This window comes from Pseudonaja textilis, chromosome Z (assembly GCF_049901715.1).
Source record: "Pseudonaja textilis isolate UNSWEBS1 chromosome Z, rPseTex1.2, whole genome shotgun sequence".
Lineage (NCBI taxonomy): Eukaryota > Metazoa > Chordata > Lepidosauria > Squamata > Elapidae > Pseudonaja > Pseudonaja textilis.
Genome location: NC_142008.1, coordinates 112,291,009 through 112,313,631, shown reverse-complemented (window position 1 = coordinate 112,313,631; position 22,623 = coordinate 112,291,009). Strand labels below are relative to the sequence as shown.

The window sequence follows — 22,623 nt, the reverse complement described above, 5'->3', positions numbered from 1 at the left end:
TCTGTTGGCCTCTTTGGCGGGACTGCCTTCTGGACAGCCCCACCTCCTCTTTAGGCCCCTTGTTGAGACATTCCAATCTCCAGGGGGTTCTCCTGTTGGGCATGCCTTCCAGCGGGTCATCAGGGTTCCAGGAGAGATTCTATACCAGACGGGGCCCCACCCGCAGGACTAGCCAAGCTTTGGTATGTCCCAACCTGGACGCTCTCGACAGCTCCATGAAAAGAAGCGTATCAGGTAAGAACCAACGCCCCTTTCCCAGAATGAGTACTGTGGAAGCAAACTAAAACAATATTCGTTTGTGCATGTAAATTTTGGGAGAGATTGATCTTGAGTGTTTGCTCTTGAGAAATTGATAAAATTTGTGAGCCTTCACATCATGGCACAGCAATTAATGACAAATATCCAGAAAACAGTTTGTTCAGGAGCTGGGGTTTTTTTTGGAGGGGGAGACAAATATATATCACAAAGAAGATGGATGTATTTCTGCAGTACTAAGTCTCTGCTTTTATTTGCTCTGTAGCTGCCAAATAACTGAAAATGATGGATGATATATAGATAGATGATAGATAGATGATAGATAGATAGATAGATAGATAGATAGATAGATAGATAGATAGATAGATAGATAGATAGATGATAGACAGACAGACAGACAGACAGACATATACTTGACTGGATCAATGTCGTACCTGCCATGGCTGAAAATGCCAAAGATTTGCTCCATTTTGATTCCTCAGAAAAGCTGGCTTTGCTCTTTTTGAACACATTGTTTGCAAAGCATGTGCAGCAGAATAAACTACATTGTAGATATTGTAACTCTCTCCAGATATGGACATTTCAAACACAGAGCCAGGGACTCTCCCAAAGTCTTCCTTCCCAGTACAGAGTTTTATTAGTTTGCTAAATGGGCAGAATGAACACTGAAAAATGCTTTTCCAAAACAACTTCATGTAAAAATAGGACCACAAAGTAGTGTTTTTGCTCACAATAAACTCTTGAAATCCAGGAATCTTGTTTGTGTGCAGTGAGAAGTATAAGGAACCATTGAAAGTCTGTACTGGGAAAGGCCACCACTTGTATACAGTAAAAGTGAAATCCCAGTGAGAGCTCATGATCCAAACTCTGTTATATATTGCCTTTATACCTGATCTTTCAGAGGTTGTAATGTCCATTGTAAAGCCAGCATAGATTCAACAGTCCCAGAGGCAAGGAACACCCTAATTTTTGACTCTGTTTTCCATGTGCTTTCCATGTGCAGAATTGACCAAAACTTCTAAGTATTGATCTGACACAAGTGGGATCAACAGAACCCAAGCAACACAAAAATCATTCTGGAAGAGCCTTGGTTGGAGATTTCGAACAAAAGCTTCCCCACTCTCATCTTCTGGTACTAAGAGACCAATCCAGATCTATCAAAAATGTTTCAGTAAATGAAAAATCCCTGCATATTGTATATTTTCTCTGGGAACCATGCTAAAGAAGGAAGGGAACTGCCTTTTGTCATTCAGGACTGGGTCAAAGGAGCCATAACTGAGCTGTTTGGATAAAGATGCATAAATGATTAAATTAGGAGCCCTTTTACAATCCTGAAGATCACAACCTTTTTCAATTTCCCCTAAAATATCAGATGCTTCTCCAATATTGTGATTAAGTTATAAGAACCCAAAAGTTGCCATCAAGATATACAGGGAAGGAGGAAATCATCAGCATCACAGATTCTCCACTTAGAGACAAACAACCTACTCTCTTTTTTTAATAATTTTTTTTAACAACAAGACAAACATAAACATACCACAAAAAACATAAAAATATCCTCCTTCATAAATTTACATACAGTGCATCGATTGGTTTACCACTTTTTTTGTGCATCCATTTCCTAGTCACTAATAACATTATATTACATAATAGCTCATATTATCAATCAATAATTGTATAACCTAATATCATCACTAAAAAAAATCATTTATCTATAATGTTGTTAATTCATATTTTAATGAGATAACTATAGTTTACTTAATTTATTTTGCAATAAATCATAAGATCATACCAAATCTATCTTGATAATGTTTTATAAAGATAATATAAAAAAAAGAAAAAAAATTATATGCTATATCTGAATGTTCTATTATTATGTTTTATTATCTAACCATTGATAAAAAATATCGCAAACTTCATAAAATTGTTTATCTTCTTGTTCTCTGATTTCAAATGTCAATTTACTCATTTCAGCACAATCCAATAGTTTCTTAATAGTTTCTTCCTCTGATGGAGTTTTCTCACTCTTCCAGTTCTTAGCAAATACAATCCTAGCTGCTGTTAATATATTTACAATCAAATACTTCAAATTTTTATTATATATATCAGGTAAGATTCCCAATAAAAAAATCTCTGGTTTCAAGTCTATATGTGTCTTTGTCATATTTTCCAACCACATGCAAATTTTAGTCCAATATTTTCTAGCGTCCTCACAAGTCCACCACATATGGTAGTATGAGCCAGGTATCTGATGACATTTCCAGCACTTTTCAGATTTGTTCTTGAACATTCTTGCAATTCTTGTAGGGGGAAAATGCCACCTGTAAAACATCTTATACAAGTTTTCTTTATAAGCTGTTGACATTGTCATTTTATAATTTTGAGACCACAATTTTTCCCATTTCTCCAAATCAATCCCAAAATTCTTCCCCCAAACAATCATTGTTTCTTTAACTTGTTCCTCCTCTAATAAAATTTCCAACAAATAAGTATATAATTTTTTAATCACTTTTTCATCAGTACCTGTCAAGATCCTGTCTAAATCAGTCAATTTATCATAAAATCCCTCTGCTTTAAAATCTATAAGATACCTTGAATGTATTTGCGCATATGAAAACCAATTCATCTTTATGCCTTGATCTTCTAGTTTTTGCATTGTTTTAAGTTCACTCTTTTCATCCAATATTTCCCCATATCTAACTGTTCCTTCTCATATATTATAGGATAAGAAAAAGCTTCAATAGTTGATAACCAGACTGGGATTTTCAAATAACATTTTCTCTTAACTTTCTCCCAATTCAACCATAAAGACTCCCTTATATAATGCCTTCTAAAATAGCCCTGCAATTTAGTTCCCTTATACCACAGAAAAGCATGCCATCCCAGTAATAAGTCATGCCCTTCTAGTGTCAACAATCTAGTCTTTCTTAATGTTATCCAATCTTTAACCCACATTAAATTTGCAGCTTGGTAATACAACTCCCAATTCGGAAGGCCAAAACTTCCTCTAATTCTAGCATCTTGCAGAAGATGCTAATTTTATTAGCACTTATTTTTAATTTTATTCTGGCTTTCTTACCTTGCCATATAAACTTCAACACAATTTTATTTAATTCTTCAAAGTAATCTTTACCAAGCCTTATTGGTATGGTTTGGAACAAATATAAAATTCTGGGTAAAATATTCATTTTGATTGTTGAAATTTTACCTATCAATGACAATTGTAAATGTTCCCATTTCTTCAAATCAGATGCTATCTGTTGTTTAAGTTTAATATAATTATTCTCTTTCAATGTAGTACATCTTGACGTCAAATATATCCCCAAATATTTAACCTTATTCATAACTTGAATTTTCAATAAATCTGCCAGTTCATCTCTTTGTTTTAATAACATATTCTTTGTCAAGATCTTTGTTTTATCTTTGTTTATTTTCAAGCCGGCCATCTCACCATAAATCTCTATCTTTTCCAGTAGCTTTAAAGCTGTTCCTAGAGGATCTTCCAAAATAAAAACCAAATCATCCACAAAGGCTTGCAATTTAAATTCCTCCTTTTATATTTGGATCCTCTCTAATGTTTCTATGCAGCACTTCCAAAGTTTAACAAAGGCGATAATGGGCAACCTTGTCTTGTGACTTTTCTTATATTAATAGAATCTGTAAAATCTCCCTCTATCATCACTCTTGCCGTTTGTTTGTCATATATGGCTTCTATTGCTTGAATAAATTTTCTAGCAAAGCCCATCTGTTCCAATAACAAAAACATGAATCTCCAATTCACATTATCAAATGCCTTTTGGGCATCTAAAAATATCAAAGCCATTTGTTTTTCAGGGTGCACCTCATAATATTCCAAAGTGTCCAGAATTACCCTCATATTATCCCTAATTTGTCTCCTTGGCAGGAATCCATTCTGGTCAGGATGAATAAAGTTATTTAGGTATCTTTTGAGCCTTTCTGCCAGGATGGAAGTAAAGATTTTGTAATCTGCATTCAGTAAAGAAATAGGTCTATTGTTCTTAATTTGTGATGGATCGGCCCCTTCTTTTGGAATAAGTGTGATATAAGCTTCTGACCATGTTTTGGGTATTTTCTTATTTAACATGGATTCATTCATAACTTCTAACAGTGGAGTGCTCAACAATTCTTGTAATGTTTTATAAAATTCTGCCGGGAGCCCATCTGGGCTTGGTGCTTTTCCATTATTCTGCCTATTAAATGCTTCCGTTAGTTCCATCATTGTTATGGTACTTTCTAACATTTTTTCAGTCTCTTCAGATATTTTAGGTAGGTTAGCATTTTGTAAATAAAGCTTAATTCTTTCCTCATCAAAATCCTCCTGCTTATATAATTGTCCATAAAAGTCTTGGATAATTGTCTTTTTCTCCTTATTACCATAACACATTTGGCCTTGATCATCTATTAACTGTATTATTTTCCTAGATTCTTTCTCCTTTCTCAATTTATATGCTAGCCATCTACCTGGTTTATTTGCATCTTCAAAATAGTTCTGTTTAGCGCTTCTAATTTTTTGTGCCAATTCTTCTTTCTCTGCCTGACCCATCTTATGTTTAATTATATCCATTTTGAATTTAATATCTTTTTTCTGTGGCATATTCTGCAATTCTTTTTCCAGTTTTTATAATCATCTTCTAAAGCTTTAATAGTTTGCCTCTTCCTAATATTCTTTTTCTTTGTATAATCCATTATTAATCCTCTCGCATATGCCTTCATTGTATCCCAAACATTCTGCATTGAAGTATCTTCTTTTTTATTTTCACTGAAAAAGAAAGCCAATTCTTTGCCCATCCATTGTGTAAAATCTTTTTCCTTTAAGATAGCGTTGTTTAATGTCCATCTAGATCTTCTTCTTTGTCCTTTCCATTTAATTGTCACAGGATTATGGTCTGCCCATATACCCGTTTCTATATTTATTTCTTGAATGTTAGATATTAGTTCTGATGAAGTCCAAATCATATCTATTCTGGACCATGATAAATGTCTATTTGAATAAAAAGTATATTGCTGAGTTTTACCATTTCTTTCTCTCCATATATCTTTTAAATTTAATTCATCTACCATTTTAAAAAAGGATTTAGGGAGAGTCTTTCTATTTTGTTTTAATGCTGTCGCTGTATAGTCCAATTTATTGTCTACAATTCCATTAAAATCTCCCATCATAATTATATTGACATGGTCCAGCCCAATTGATTTCATATGTAACTTTTTATAAAATTCTTCTTGTTTATCGTTCGGAGCATAAATTGCAACAAGTAGTGTTTTTATATTGTTATCCACTATTTCAACCATTAATACTCTTCCATCTTCATCAGTATAAACCAATTTTGCTGCAATAGTTTCTTTAATATGCAGAACCACTCCTCTTTTCTTACAGTTAGTCAAGGAAGTAAAAATTTTCCCCAGTTTTGGTCTTACCAATAATCATTGATGTTATTTTTTAATATGTACTTCTTGTAGGCAAATTATATCAAATTTTGACTTCTCTAATTTATGAAAGATTTTTCTTTTTTTAATAGCTGAGTTCAATCCATTTATATTCATAGAAATCATTTTTTTTTCCTCCATGGTTATGTTTTATATTTAGGTCTAACAGTTCTTGTAGATCTTACTTCACGCTGTTCTTTGGTCTCCATTTGTCCACCTACCACACCTTCTTCTTTCCCCGTTCTCATCTGGTCTTCTTGAGGCTCATTTGAAATGGTCTCTTTTTCTGTCTCTATTTCTCTTCTTCCAAAAAATTCATTGTAGAATATTTCTGCTTTCTCAATTGAGTCAATTCTGTGTCTCTGTTCTTGCCATATAAACATTAATCCTTCTGGGATCAACCATCTATAATTCACATCTTTTTCCAATAATTTTTTGGTCAAAAATCGATATTCTCTTCTCATCTCTCTCACTCTTCTGGGCACTTGTTTTAAAACCATAATCTCTTTACCTTTATATTTCAACCCCTTATCTCTTGCAACTTGTAATATTTGTGTTTTAATAGTCTTTTTAGTAAATCTGACATGGATCTCCCTTGGTAGCTTATTCCTCATCGCATATCTTGTGAAAACATGATATATCTCATCTACTCCGTCCATCATCTTTTCCTCTGTTATCTCCAAAGCTCCAGCCAGAATTTTTATCATTACAGCCGCCAAATCTTGTCCTTTTTCTTCCTCAATATTTTGAAATCTGAGATAGAATTCTGACCTATCCATCTCCCACTTCAACATCCCAGTTATATCTTGTTGCACCGTTGTTAATTTGCTAACAATATTTCCAATTGTCTCATCTCTTTCTTTGTCTTTCTCCTCAATTTTTTTGAGTCTCTCCTCCTGTTTTGCCATCATTTGTTGAAAATTTTCAATTTTTTCATCAGTCTTTGCAATTCTTTGTTCAATACTCTCTGTTCTTTGGTCAATACTTGTTTTGAGTTCTTGTATTCCTTGTATAATCGCTAGATCCATTTGTACTTTATCTTGCTTCACCATTATTGATAGTCGTCCTCCAGTTGATGGAGAAGCAGGAGCAGAAGTTGAACTGCCAGAAGGTAAAGTTTTCTTACTCATTTGAGTAACTCAGGATCTTTAAGCTCCTTTAATCCAATTAATAGGGTAGCCAATTATAATCCAACTGGGAAGAAGAAAAACATTAAAAAAACCCAGTAAAAAATAAAGAATCCAGGATTAAAAAGAGAAGGAGAAAAAGAAGATTAAAAAGAAAAAGGAAGTGATCCTTCAGGTTCTTCTAAACCTTAATCCTATTGTGGAATAGTCAATTATGATTCAAAAATAAAACTTAAGAATAGTAAAAGAGAAAAAGAAAAAGAGAGTAAGACCCAATAATATTAAAAAGCAATGATAAAAAAAAGAGAAAAAAGAAAGAATTCTTCAGGTTCTTCACACCTTAATCCAATTATAAGGTCTCAAAAAATAAAAAAATAACCATAAAAATAAATAAGAAATGAAAATAGAAAATAGAAAAGGTAAAAATCCCAATAAGCAAAAAGAAAAAGGAAAACTATTCTGAGGCTTTCCCTTTAAAAAGAAAAGTAAATTTAAAAATAAAAAATAAAGTCAAACAAAAGAAAAAGAAAATAGATATACACATATTACAAAATACTGTGGGATTGAAGAGAAGGGATGAAACAGCTAAAAGAAGGTAAAAAAGAGAGCACACTGCATCTTATTTAGTTATCCAAGGCTCTTATTATGGCTTCTCCACAAATTCCAAAGCCAAACTTCAAGTACTCAATTAATAATAGAAGTTCCAAAGAACACCTGTTAAAACATTCTCCAGTGTTCTTCCCTCTATCTAATCAAGTTCCAGTGTCCTTGAGAAAGGATTCTTTCACAGCCGTCTCAACTTCCAATAAAGTATCTTCAAGCCTCTAGTTGGCAGTGTTACAAAGTTTCTTTAATCCACTCCCCCTTCTTTCCCAAAAAAGCCTAATAAAAAAAAGGGAAATATACATGTATATATATGTATTTAAGAAAAAAAAATTACCAAAGGGAGCACCTGTTCTAAAAAAAAACTATTAACAGTCAAAAGGGGGAAAAAAGAAAGAAGAATTAGGTGAATATAAAAGGAAAAACCAGTCTAGTTACAGTTACTAGATCACAATGGAAGTTCAATGAAAGCAAAAGTAAAAGTAAAAAGCCAAGCCTCAATTTGACATTCTCTTTAAGAAATCGCCGCTAAATCAGTTTCATCAGTTTTTGTCCAAAGTCTTACAGGATTCTTTTCATTTTAGAGTGTCCTTAAGTCCCCGAGAAAAAAAAAATCTCACCAGCCGATGCACTCTCTCTTTCCGCCTCTTCCTTCCGGAGCTGTCACAGCTTCAGCAGCTTAATGGCTGCCTCTCCGCTGATGGTAAAAGGGCTTCTTCTGGATCAGCCAGGGACTTTGCGATGTCCCTGGGATCAGCAGAACGCGCCCCTTACTATCACCATCTCTACGGGACGGTTTAGGTCCATTAGGACCGACCAGGGGCAAAGATATCAGCTGCAATCTCAGAGCCCCAAGATTGCAGCTGTATCGCAGCGACGTGGCTCCACCTTCTCCACAACTTACTCTCTAATAAACAATATGGTTTCAGAAAAAAAACTATCCTGTAATCTGCAATTCTTACACTGCAAAAACATATGGACTACACAACTCAATCAGGCAAAACAATAGACGCAATATACATAGACTTCTATAAAGCCTTTGATTCAGTGGTACACGACAAACTACTATTAAAACTAAAATCTTATGGTATCTCTGGACACCTACATAATTGAGCAGAAGTATTCCTGTCAAACAGACAACAAATGGTCAAAATTAGAAACGTCCTATCAAATTCTGTACCTGTCAACAGTGGTGTCCCTCAAGGCAGTGTTCTAGGACCAACTCTCTTCATACTCTACATAAATGACCTCTGTGATCATAGTAAGAGCAATTGTGCTCTCTTCGCTGATAATGTAAAGCTATTCAACATAACAGACCATACTGCTACCCTTCAAAAAGACCTCGACTATGTATCAGAATGGTCAAACAAACGGCAACTTCAAATCTCAACAAATAAATGCTCTGTTTTACATATTGGCAAAAAATAAATAAATTAGAAAATAAAATACAGGCTGAATAGTCAAGACCTTGTTGATGATTCAAACCTGTCAAGGATCTTGGAGTGATCTAAGTGCTAGAGCCCACTGTAACTACATAGCCAATCTTAGATAGATAGATAAATGATAAGTAGATAGATGATAGATTAGATAGAAGATAGATAGATAGATAGATAGATAGATAGATAGATAGATAGATAGATGGATGGATGGATGGATGGATGGATGGATGGATGGATGGATAGATAGATAGATAGATAGATAGATAGATAGATAGATAGATAGATAGATAGATAGGCAGGGATATTTTTGCAGTCAGTTCAGCAATTTCAACACTATTTCCCATACATTGCAAATTTATTTTGGATGTTCTTATTACTATGCAAATTTAATGCAGCTCACTTAGATTATGAGAAACATAACTTTTATGATCCCCTTTAGGACATCTCAAGTTCCTTTATGTGCTGTGCAGGGGTCATGAAGGGATTTGTTCAATGTTCAATGACAGTTTAAAATATTTTTCAAATGTTAACCGCTCCTCTGACTGAATCTAGCAATCACTCCTAGGAATTCCAAATTTTGCATTATTATAAATTACAAGAAGCTGGTTTTCTTTAGGATTTATTTAAAGAGAATGACTGCTGACTGATTAATTCAAAGCTTGATTGCTTTTTTAATTCCTCACTCTTGCCATCCCCATAAGACACCACCATCTGCAACCTGTGCAGAAAGCTGCCATCCTGGGTACCAGAAATTAATTAAGGAGGGGAAACAGGTTTGCTGCTATGTCTGTGTTGAGTGTTCAGAGGGAAGTATTTCCGCCATGATTGGTAAGAAAAGAAAACCAATATTTCTTTAAAAATACATTGTGCTCTAACCAAGTTTGGGTTCTTGAATATAGTTCTAAAGAAAAGAATAGTATGGTGACCTGGGTCATGGCACAAAGGCAACACAGCCAGAGAATAAGTGTTGGTCCCTTTATTAGCTTCAACTGTGCCTTCAATGTCCCGGTTACTTTCTGGTCTGGAGAAAAATTGTCCCACAGAACTGCAACAGCCTTTGGCTGAGAATAGTCCAATCCAAATGTGGTAAAATGAAAACTTTAAATTATAAATCCAACAAGGTAAGATAAGGTAATAAATCCAGCAGGGCATATAAATTATTACATAGATCGCGATCAAGATTGAATATGTTATGGACAAATTTGGAAATTGAACCTAATATAAAAGAAATAGAAATTGAAACAAATATATGGGCAGATGATAATTCCATACAAATAATTAATACTTATATCTATATTCATATTTATCTATATTTATTTATTTATTAAGCTGAAATTGTATAATGAAAGAAATGTGCATATAGAAAGATGATAAAGAAATGTAAAATATGTCTTGATGTTGATATAATGATGTATAAAGCTTTTATTTTTTAAAATTTTTTGAAACTAAATAAAATTTAATGGAAAAGAAAAAATAAATCCAGCAGGGCAAGATAAGTAGTTCGAGAAGTGAAGTAACACTGCAGTAAATCAAACCAGTTGGGAGGATGCCAAGAGCTCAGATAACAACTGCCAACACTAGATAAACTCATTGTTTGTTCCTGACAACTGCCCCTCCCATCTACCTCTCCTTTAAACTCCATGCCCAGGTGTGCCTTGTGAAGGGAATCAGAGCCCTTTCCTCCCCTGTAAGCCATGCAACCCACATTGCTCTCTTCTCCATTCTTCCCTGCATGCCCTAGGATGAAGAGATGGGTTGGCCTTGATCTTCCTCTGAATCCCTTCTCCCTTGTTCTACCTCTTCCCTGCTCTGCCCAGGCTGATTTTGCCCTTTCCCAGTATCCTCCATAGCCAATGGAGACACTTTCCTGCTCCCTGCAAACTGTTCGTCTTCCTCCTCGGATTCAGACTCCAATGGGGCCATGAAGGATTAGCATCTCTCACTAGCCTTGTTCTCTTTCATCTTTTTTAAGTAAAAACTTTTCTTTATTTAACTGGAAATATGGTCTACTAAATAAAAAAAATAAATTTTAAAAGGATTTTCTTAAAGCAAAATTTTTAAAAGAGGTTTATTCTCTCCAAAAACAGCTTCAGAAAGGTATATATGTTACAAACGTAATTCAATTCAATATGTAGCATTTAAAAAACATTTTTTTAGATTCCAACCAATGTGAGAGGTGTCTCTAAGAACAATATCCAAATGAGAAACACCATCAATGTATTCCCAAAATTATCACCTATTTATCCTACAAAGAAGTCCTGGGAGAAGTCCTGACTGGCTTTGCTGTTTCTTTTGCTGTAATCACAATTGTGGTGATGGGGACATTCATCTTCCACCAGAACACTCCCATCATCAAAGCCAACAATTGGGCTATCACCTGCACCCTGCTTTTCTCACTCCTGCTGTGTTTTCTTTGCTCCTTTCTCTTCCTTGGATGTCCAGGGACAGTCACGTGTCAGCAGTTTTTGGAGTTGTCTTCTCCATTGCGGTGACTTGTGTGTTAGCTAAGACCCTCACTGTGGTTCTGGCCTTCATGGCCACAAAGCCAGGGAACCGCATGAGGTGGTGGGTGGGGAAAAGGCTGTCCATTTCAGTCATTGTTTTGTGCTCCCTTATTCAAACAAGCATCTGTGCTGTGTGGTTGGCCATTTCTCCCCCTTTCCCAGAGTTGGACATGCATTCCTAGATGGATGAGATCTTTGTACAGTGCAAGGAAGGCTCTGAGATCATGTTATATATTGTGCTGGGCTACATGTGGCTTCTTGCCCTTATCAGCTTTACGGTGGCCTTCTTTGCCCGGAAGTTGCCTGACACTTTCAATGAAGCCAAGCTCATTACCTTCAGTCCATGGTGGCTGTGGAAGTCTTCTCTATCTTGGCCTCAAGTGGTGGTTTATTAGGTTGCATTTTCCTGCCCAAGTGCTGCATCATCATGCTGAGGCCAGAGCTGAATACGAGAGAGCAGCTCGTTCGGGAAAAAACTAGTGTGATTTCTAGGGCAGCATGAGTGATACATGAATTCCTATGATTTGGGTGAAAATTTTCTGAATTCTGAATTTTATTGAAAAGTAATTGTCTTCTTTAACTGGTTAATTGCAATAGAATTTAAACCGTATATAGCTGCATAGCTCTTTGCAGCACTCTCTGGGTGATTTACAATGTGAGCATTATTTGTATATTGCCTCCAACAATCTGGGGTCAACCTTGCTCTGCATCAAGATTGAAGTTCAGGCTATAGGAAGGATTTGCATGCAGATGTGTTCTTACTATGTCACTTGAACTTTTAATGTAAGAAATTTCACATGCAAACAATAGCAAGTAAAAGGATTGTGCATAGCTTTTTCTGCATGATTTATTTGTCTTTGATTCAATAAACTACATTCAGAAACATAGGGGATGGGTTGTTCCAAATTAATTCTATTTGTTAAATAATATTTTATCTTATTTATATTGAATTACAATAAAATGCTCTTAGGATTTATAGTGAAGTATTTATTGGTGTCCTTTTCCCAACTCATTTACTTTTTAATACCATATTTTACATTTCAGGAGATGAGCAGGGGTGGGATTCTACCAGTTCGCACCTATTCGCTAGAACCGGTTGTTAACATTCTAAGCAGTTCGAAGAACCAGTTGTTAGAAGAAGTTACTGGCCTAATCCTGTAAGGAAGGCAGGAAGGAAACATTCTGGTGTTGCTTACAGAAACTGCCTCTCCATTAATCCTTATTACATTCTTGGCAAGACTAGACTTCCTGTCTTAGGAACGTCTCTGGAGGTTTTCCCCCTCCTTTGCTGGTACTTTGCTTGTGTGGAGTGACCATTCAAAGTTATAATGGCACTGAAAAAAGTGACTTCTGACCATTTTTCACACTTACGACTGTTGAAGCATCCCCACAGTTATGAGAGGCCAGGTGAGGAGATGTGTGCCTCGATATGAGTGATATTGAGTTGGCACACCCAGCTAATAACATGATCACCAAGCCATGTCCACCCAGTCACATAACCACCAAGCCACACCCACCACCTAAGCCACCCCCACAGAAATGGTTGTTAAAAAACCCAAATCCCACCCCTGGAGATGAGGGTCATATTCAAAATTTGTAGCAATCTCAAAAGCCACAGAAAGTTACCATCTGCTATAAAAGATGATGAGCCTGGTTTCCCAAAATGTTAATGAATTCTGGCTCCACTCATTCATTCAACTTAAATAGGTGACAATGACAAAGATTCAGTCTCTCCAAACTGACATTACCGATGCACTTTTTTTGGTTTAAAAAAAAAAAAAGTTAAGTTAACCTTGATGAAGGAATGGAGGCCCTGGGAAAGTATAAAATGAGTATAAAAAAACTCAGAGTAACCCCATCTTGATTCTGTTTAATTCAGAAAGGGTCAAAGAAATTCAGGCAGGCTTTCAAGACAGTTTACAATAACAATGGTGCACCATTGGAGTAAGGTAAAAAGTGAATCTGATTGAATACATGCTACAGCCAATATATGGGATTGTACTGCAGTGGTAATGGCAGCAAAATGTCATTATTTCTTTGCTCTCATTGTCTCTGGAGATAGCCATTCAAATAATAGAAATCCTACATGGCTTAAGACCAAGTTATTTGAAGGAACATCTTGTCCCAGGCACATTTACCTGAGAAGGTGGCTAAGAAGGTACATCCAGGGGTGAGATTCTACTGGTTCTGTCCAGCTCTACAGAACCAGTAGCTCTGAAGAACAGCAGGCACAGAACCGGTTCTATATCTGCTGCTGTTTTGGCCGATCCGCCTGCCTGGGCTCTTACCTGTCCTTTATTTCCTGCTTTTTCAACTGCAGCTGCTTTGTGCAGCACAGCTACAGTTGAAAAAGCAGGAAAAATGGGCTTTTCCAACTACTGCACACCCGCATGCAGCACTGCTCAGCTGTCTGGGCAGCTCAGCAGGTCATAAATTGCATTCATGTGACTCACGCAACTTGCGTGACTTGCATGACTCGTACATGTGCGCGTGACACAGAGCAATAGAACTGCTATTTATACCAATCAGATCCCATCCCTGGGTACATCTGGTAAGACCCAGAAGAAGTGCCTCCTCTATGGTAGCTCTCTCCCTTTGGAATATGAGAATAGATTGGCCCCCATGTTGACATTCTTTTGCAAGATCTGGAAATCTTGGTTTGCCAATTGGGCATGGAGAACCCTCAAATGGAGCCCATCAAGGGCCTTATCTGACTGAGTATTATAACCAGGATGATGGAGGCTATTGTTTTTATTCTTTATATATATTGGCTTTTTATTTGTAAAACATGAAAGTGTCATTGAGAGAGGGCTTGCCCTTGTGATGAACTTTCCCTTCAGTGCTCAAGTGTGAAACCAGAGGGACGCTGTTCTTGAAACTCATATAGGTTCTTACAGCCACAAAGGTGCTTTTTACAAATGGCAACTAGATTTTCTTGGTTTTTTCCTTTCAAAACATTTTGCTCTCCAAGTGCACAGTTTTCAAAGAAAAAAAAACAAGAAACTCCAGTTGCTTTTTGAAGAAGAAGAAAAAGCAATTGTGGGACAACCATCCCCTATTTGATTGAGAACTTCCATAAATATGCTCCTACAGGCTTTCTTATTTTCAATATGACAGTTTCAGTAAAGCAAGGGGCAGAGCTGCTAAGTATTTCTCTGAATAGGAGGTTGTGAGATGAGAAGGCAAAAAAAATCTGGCTATTAATCTACCTCTTCCTCTTTTAACTAGTATGTAAAACACAGTTTCAAAAATCTATGATCTCAAGAAAAGTCACCCCAAGAGGCTTCCCTGAGGCCCAGGAGGCAAAAAAATGGAACAAGGGTGTGGGGGGGTGCTGCTGCACATACACACCCCAGGCTCCATATTTTCCCTTCCTGGGCCTCAGGGAAGCTTCCTGGGAGCAAAAAACAGCCCCCACTAAGAGGCTTCCCAGTCTCCATTTTTTCCTTTCTTGGGCTTCAGGGAAGCCTTATGGGTGCAAAAATGCTCTCCCAGGAGGCTTCCTCGAGGCCCAGAAGGCCAAAGAATGAAGCACAGGGGATGGGGTGTGTGTGCTGCTGCTGCTGCTGCTGCTGCTGCTGCACACACACACACCCCAGGCTCCATATTTTCCCTTCCTGGGCCTTAGGGTTGCTTCCTGTGAGCAAAAACACCCCCCAGGAGGCTTCCTTGAGGCCCAGGAGGCCAAAAAACAAAGCAAAGCATGTGCTCACCAAACCGGTTATTATACCAATAGGATCCCATCCCTGCTGCATTGGATTGAAAGGAACTTTTAAAAGGTGAAGGTATCACTTGTTATCTTGCATAATTACACTCTGGATTACTAGAAGGAATTACTAGTCAATATCTAATTATATTAAGATATCATCTGAAGAAAGAGGAATAAAGGTTTTCCTTGTTTAGTAGCTGCCTCATTTAGTGACTTTGTGCAGTTTGCATTAATGATTTAAAACTTGAGGTGGTGCAAAACATCTGGACAAAATTATAGGGCTACCAGACTTGGACTGCAAAAATATGAACTGCCACCATATGGCAGTAGTGAGACAATAGTCCTTTCCCACTGTTACCACCTAGTGATTGTGTGGGTGTTTATAGCTGGACATGATAATGTAATACTGAGATCCTGAAATGTAAAAGTTGTCTGTGGGCCAGACAAATAGCAGGTAAAACTCTTTTGTTACTATGCCCTCATTAGAATGGAGCAGATGCCAACTTGCCAAGCCTGTTTCTCATAAACTATTTTTGTTAAAGTTGTACAGAAGACCTGTGTAAATTTTTTTCTTGATCACCCCCAAAATTTAACTATGTGGCCTGTTATAGAGATCAAATCACACAATAACAGAGTTGGAAGAGACTTTGGAGTTCTTCTATATATATTTTGGCTGTACTTGAGGTATTGGCAATACCTTTGCCACACATGTTCTTACGAAAAAGCCAGCCAATCAGCAAATATCAACTCTATCAACCAATCAAGAAATGACAACACAGCCAACCTCCCCACCAGTATATACAGGGAGACAGCAGCTTAGATCACACTTTGCTTGCACAAGCACGAAGCCGAAAGCACCACCCTGAAGACGGCGAGTGGGACCTCGTTGAAACGTTGCCAAGATGCTATATAAGACGAACACAATACAGAAGCCTGATGATGGCAGATGAGATTCTGCCGAAACATTGCTACAACTTTAAAAGCACAACTATAATGACATGGGAAAATATCCGAACAAAGCTGCATACCATACATGTAAGTATCCATGAAAACTTAAGAATATATATATATATATTCTTAAGTTTTCATATATATATATATATATCGGCAGAATCTCATCTGCCATCATGAGGCTTCTGTATTGTGTTTGTTTGTGAGTCAGACTTTCACAGCTGTTTCTGTTTTAAATTTGGTGCTAGCCTACCGCTGTGCCAGAATGGTTTTTTCTTCATCCTGATTGGTTGGGAGTCTTGGTCTGTGTTTATTGGCCTTGGAGTTTGCTGTGTTCTGCTTGATTGGTGTTTCTAATATCTTCTCTTCGCTGAAATGTCACCAAGATACTCTTAATCTTATACGGGAAAAGACCCAAACACTCCAAGACCTGCATATATATAAGAGTTCCGGTTTAAGTTCAGTTTGATGTTTAGTGATTTCTTGCAGCCAGTCTTATTCTAATTCAGTATTTCTTCGTCTCAGGGAATAACCACCACATGTGATAGAAGATACCATCATTTTGTTCACATTTCCAACATTTTGGCCTTGTGTTAGGGTATATCTTTGCCAATCTTGTTGGGGCCAAGTGCCACCGATAACACAATTTCTCCCATTGATCCAGCTCAATATTATGTCCAAAATTCCATGCCCATGCTATCATGGTAGTTTTCACAATTTCCTCCTCCATCTTAAATCCCAATAAATATTTATATATTTTCAATATAAATGTTTCCTTTGTCCCAACTAAAATTTTATCTAATTGGTTTTGCCCTTTATCGAATCCAAGTTCTTCTAAATCCTTTTTATACTTATTTTGAATTTGTAAATATGGCCACCAATCAAATAATTCCTTGTTCCCTTAATTCTTAATTCAATTTAAGTTTCCCTTGATTACCCAACAGTATATTATAGCTTGCAATTTTTTCATATCCAATCTATTCAGATGAATCATGGTGTCCATGGTTGACAGCCAGAGGGGTATCTCCATATAATGTTTCCTTTTGATCTGCTTCCAGGTCCGTATGAGCAAATGTCTTATTTGGTGTTGATTAAAGTAAGCATGTGCTTTACCCCTTTTTCCCACAAAAATGCACATCAAACTATCTGGAGGTCATGATCTTCTAGCATTCAAATTCTCTTATTCTTTAGTTTAACCCAATCTTTTATCCGATTTAATACTGCTGCCTGAAAATAGAGTTACAAATAAGATTCTTTCAAGATATCTTGAGGGCAGAGAAAACTTCCTGAAATATGTACATATTTATTTTTATTTTATTTATTTGACTTGTCAATCAAATACATTGATTGCTTACAAGATAATAGGTATAAGTATAAACATAATAAGAATACAGAAAATAGGTACGAATAAATGGAGACAATAGGACAGGAATGGTAGGCATGATCGTGCACTTATGCATGCCCTTTACTGACCTCTTAGGAATGGGGTGAGATCAATAGTGGATAGTTTAAGGTTAAAGGAGTGGGGCTTAGAGGACAGAGACAAGTAGTGCATTCCAGGCATTGACCACTCAGTTGCTGAAGTTGTACTTTCTGCAATCAAGTTTGGAGTGGTTTACATTGAGTTTGTATCTGTTGTGTGTGGTTGTATTGTTATATATTTTTAAAAAAAACAAATTTTTATTAATTTTCAAGGACAATACACAAACAAACAAAAGATAAAATGTGAGAACATAAAGCATCTTTTAACAAAGCAAATAAAACATCTTATTTAAGTACAGCATAGTTCCAAATTATCACATTTCCTTACAAACACAATTTAATATGCATCTTAAGTATTCAACTTCATATCTTATTACTCTTTTTCCAGCTTCTCACTATTTTTCCCTTTACTTCTATTCAATTTTATTCATTAAATTCATACTTTCATCTGTCTTATTTACGATTTCATATGTTCTCATCCAACATTCTTAAACAAACATAAACAAACAAAACACATAACATAAAAACGTACAACATTTTTTTAGAAAGCGGCTTAACCCCGGGTTACATCTTTTTGTACAGACATAAATCAAATTCATGCTCACCTTATATACTATTTCAATCTTATTTAACATTCTATATTTTCAATATGTCTTCTCCCCTCTTTTTACTCTCTTGATTCTATTTTATTTACTTCATCTCAATTTAAATCATTATACTTGTATCTTTTGTCTGATCTTTTTCAATTGTCTATTTATCTTTTCTCTTTAATACAAATTTTTTCCTGTAATCAGTGGTTGAAGTATGACGCCTTTCTAACTTTCCCCAAAATTTAACACTTAAAATAATACATAATTTCCATTCTGATTCTGCTTAGTACATTCTACGTAACATTTTAAAATAAAAAACATAATAAGCTTATAGTATAGTAAAAACAATGTTCCATAATAAATAAATTAATTAAACTCTACTATTAAATCTTAGACATTTTACACATTCCCTACAATATTCTATTAACACATATAATATTCCAATTTTCTAACTCAAATACAAATACTATGATACAATCTTGTGTACTTTTGCAGAATCTCTTTTTAAATTATATTTTACACTTTGTCTCTAAAAAAACCCCTGTTTTTTAACATCTTGTTTTAAGCCTTTATAACTTCTCTTCCCTTTTTTCCCCTCCTTTCTTGTTTTTACCCCCCCATCTCTCAATCTCCATCCTTTTAATCTCCCCTCTCTGTTGTATTCCTCTTTTCTGTTGCTTTCTGACATTATATCAATTTTTCACCTTATTTTTCCCTTTCTTGATTGTTTTTTTAGATCTTGAATTCTCCATTTTCTTTCCCCCTTTTCCCTTTTCTTCATCAACTAAAATTATTTGTCCATTAAAGATGGCTTCTTCTTCTTCATACCAGCTTTCTTGTCGCTGTATTTCATGATAGGTAGAAATCGCCATTTCCACAAAGTGAAAAACAGATCTAGAAGAGCTCTAGCCTTCTTGTTCCTCTTCTTTTAGCTTTTTAAATTCCATTTTCAATTCTTCCACAGATAACACCATTGTGATATATATATATATATATATATATTTAAACAATCCAAATGTTTTTAGTCTTTCAAAAAATAGTTTGCAAAAGTCCCAAAGTCATCAAGCAATCCAAATCAACACAAACTGTTACATTTAGCCTTTCTTCTTTTAATACTTTCTCTTCCTGGGGTAGAGTTCAATTACACAATTCCAAAATGATTTTTTAGAAGTCTTATTGCAGTTAATCTTTGATCTTATAAACTCCAAGAAGTTTCCTCCAGCAGAATCTTAATATAAAATCATTTACCTCTCCCTTCCCACTTATAGCAAAAAGATTTTGATTTTTAAATATCAATGTTCAGAAATCTTTAATGTCCCCTTGGCTTTAATTTTCAAAATTAGTTACCTTCTGTTGCCAAAGCGGGTGTTTCCGATTTCCATTGCTATCTCCGTAGGGAAGTAGAGTGAAGAGAGAAAAAAAACTTTCCCTTTTCACTTTCATCCGCAGCTTTTTACGATCTTCTTGGGAAACAATGTATCCTTCAGAGAGCTAAATTTCCAAGGTGTTCAAATGTTACTTATTGTCCAGGTTCAGCCAAAAACTTTCACTTTCTCAACTTCCTCCTGCACAAACTTGTCCGGCTGAGAGGTTCTTTGTGGTGGCCATTGCTGACCACCGCTCCACCGCCTTTACAAAAGGGGGTTTAGCCAGCTGAGGAAGGGGGTTGCGATGCCCCCAAACCCCTGCCCAGATCTCCCCTGTCTTCAGTTATCCCTACAGGATAACTATAGCCTTCAAATCCAGCTGGATCGGAGGCACTCCAGCAGCGAGCACAGCAGAGATCATGCACAAAGGTAAATTCCTGCTGGAACTCATTTGAATAAAGAAAATAGGTATGAATAAATGGGGACAATAGGACAGGAATGGTAGGCATGATCATGCACTTATGCATGCTCCTTACTGACTCTTAGGAATGGGGTAAGATCAATAGTGGATAGTTTAAGGTTAAAGGAGTGGGGCTTAGAGGATGTAACAACAGAGACAGGTAGTGCATTCCAGGCATTGACCACTCTGTTGCTGAAGTTGTACTTTCTGCAATCAAGTTTGGAGTGGTTTACATTGAGTTTGTATCTGTTGTGTGCGGTTGTATTGTTATATTGTTGCAGTTGAAGCTGAAGTAGTCATTGACTGGTAGGACAATGTAGCAGATAATTTTGTGTATTATGCTTAATCCAACCATAGGCAGCATAGTACAAGGTTGTCTAAGCCCAAAATTTTGAGCCTGGTGATATAGGGTATTCTGTTGTGAGAAGAGGAGTGTAATACTTTTCTCATGAGATATTTCTGGACTCACTCAATTGTATTAATGTTCGATATACAGTGTGGATTCCTGACACATGACCTGAGTGTGGGGTGGCAAAGGTTTTATATGCCCTAATTAGCAATTCAACATTACTGGAGGAGAAACTTTGTAAGATTAGATTTGCAACTCTTAATGGCTTTTTGGCAATGCTGTTACAGTGCGCTCTGGTACTTATGTGGTTTGATATGAGTACTCCAAGGTCCTTGACAGACTGGGGGTCATCAACAAGGTCATATCCACCTAGCTTGTATTTGGTGTACTGATTTTTTTTACCATATTTTTTTTTTTGTCGAGATTTGGTGTTGCCAAATGTTTGACCATTCAGACACATAATCAAGGTTGCTTTGAAGGATAATAGCATTGTCGGTCATATTGAATAGTTCAAGGTCATTTTTATAGAGTCGTGATGGCTAACCTTTCCTCCTTGCATGCCAAAAGCACTCATAAGGCAATTCACGCAGGTGGCCTATGCCCCCTGCGCATGCATGTGTGACCCCCTGTGCACTTTGCACATTTCTGTGCATGCATGCATCTCCTGCACATGCACAGCACTTCCTGCACATGCACAGCAGCTACTCGATGATCAGCAGTGGACCTGCTCTGGAGGGATGGCTTGCGTACTGTCAGAGATGGCTCTGCATGCCACTTCCAACACTTGTGCCATAGGTTCACCATCACGGATATAGAGTATAAAGAGTGTGGGTCCTAGAATGCTGCCTTGGGGGAAGCATTAACTGTTAACTAGAGCAGAGTTTGATATAGCGCTCCCTATTTTTACTATTTCTTGCCTGTTTGACAGGAAAGCAGTAATCCACTTAGGAAGGGATAAAAAAAATGCCATAAGAGTTTAATGTTAACAATAGTTTGCCATGTACCACTAAATCAAAGGCTTTGCAGAAGTCTATGTAAATTATTTCTATTGCTTTACCCTGGTCAAGTAGAGTAGCCCATATGTTTTTGCAGTATAGGAGTTGTAGATTGCAGGACAATTTTTTTTCCTGAAACCAAATTGTTTTTTGGAGAGTGATTGTTTGACTCAAATGAAGGGTAATGGATTGGTTAATGATTGATTCCATGACTTTGCACATGACACAACACAGCGAGATTGGTCTGTAGTTATGAACCAGGCTGGGGTCACTATTTTGAAGATAGGGATGACTGTTGCTAAGGACCATAGGTTCAGTAAGAAGCTGGTTCTGAATGAGATCGCATATATAATGTTTGGGGTTCTTCTTTGGCAGAGGAGAGCTTTTTTAAGAAGTATGCATACAATCTATTGGGGCCAAAAGATAGGGATGGTTTTAGATTATGTAGTGACTTTTCTAAGTTATCTTCTGTAAAGTCAATATGTAGTAGATCATTACAGTTAGTTGTGGTACAACTAGGAAATATGGAGCATGGGCCATTGCTGTTTACAAAGGCTGAACTGAACAATGTGTTGAAGAGGTTGGCCTTAACAGCTTCATCACTGCAGGCTTTCCCATTTGGTCCTTTTAGCGGTAAGATGGTTCTTGAATCTTTAAGTTTGGTGTTTACAAAGTTGTAGAAGACGCAGATGGATTTTATACATATGAGGTTTTCCTCTTGCTTGCAGTGGTAATTGGTGCATTCTTATCTGTCTGCATAAGGTGTGGTATAGGTTTTTATGTAGCTAATTTTGTTTTTACGCCATAGCGACTTTTTTTGATTCAAGTTTCCTTATTGTTGTGGGTAATTTGTTTTTGATATGCTACAAATGATCTAAGACAGTTCCATTAATGAACTCAAGTCACATGTGGCCAAGATATATATTGAATCATGATAAGATGGACCTGGAGATACATAATGTGCCCTTCATTGCTTAAGAATGTCCGGGGTGAGACCAGAAAGATTCTATTCTTGAAAACTCACATATAGGCATGAAGGTGCTTTTTACAAAAGGCAATTGGATTTTCTTGGGTTTTTTTTTTCTTTGAAAACATTTTGCTTCCCACCCAAGAAACTTCTTGGATGAAAAGAGAAGTGTTTTCTTTTAAAAAAAATAAATTTTAGTAAGTTTTCAAATTTAAAAAAAATAAAATAAAACTATACATTGTTATCAATATCAAGACATCTTTTTTTGTACCTCCATTTCTTGTAGAATTTTATCTAATTGATGCTTTTCTATGCAGAAACCAAATTATTCTTTATCCTTTTTGTATCTTCAAAAAGGTTTTATCCAATCTTATTGGTAG

The 22,623-nt window shown here is 36.3% G+C and overlaps 2 pseudogenes; one reads left to right on the top strand and one right to left on the bottom strand.

Moving 5' to 3' along the window:
• Positions 1 to 22,623, bottom strand: part of LOC148124274 (vomeronasal type-2 receptor 26-like) — a 125,241-nt pseudogene that overhangs the window by 9,151 nt on the left and 93,467 nt on the right.
• On the top strand, positions 8,674 to 12,000 carry LOC113449570 (vomeronasal type-2 receptor 26-like; annotated as a pseudogene).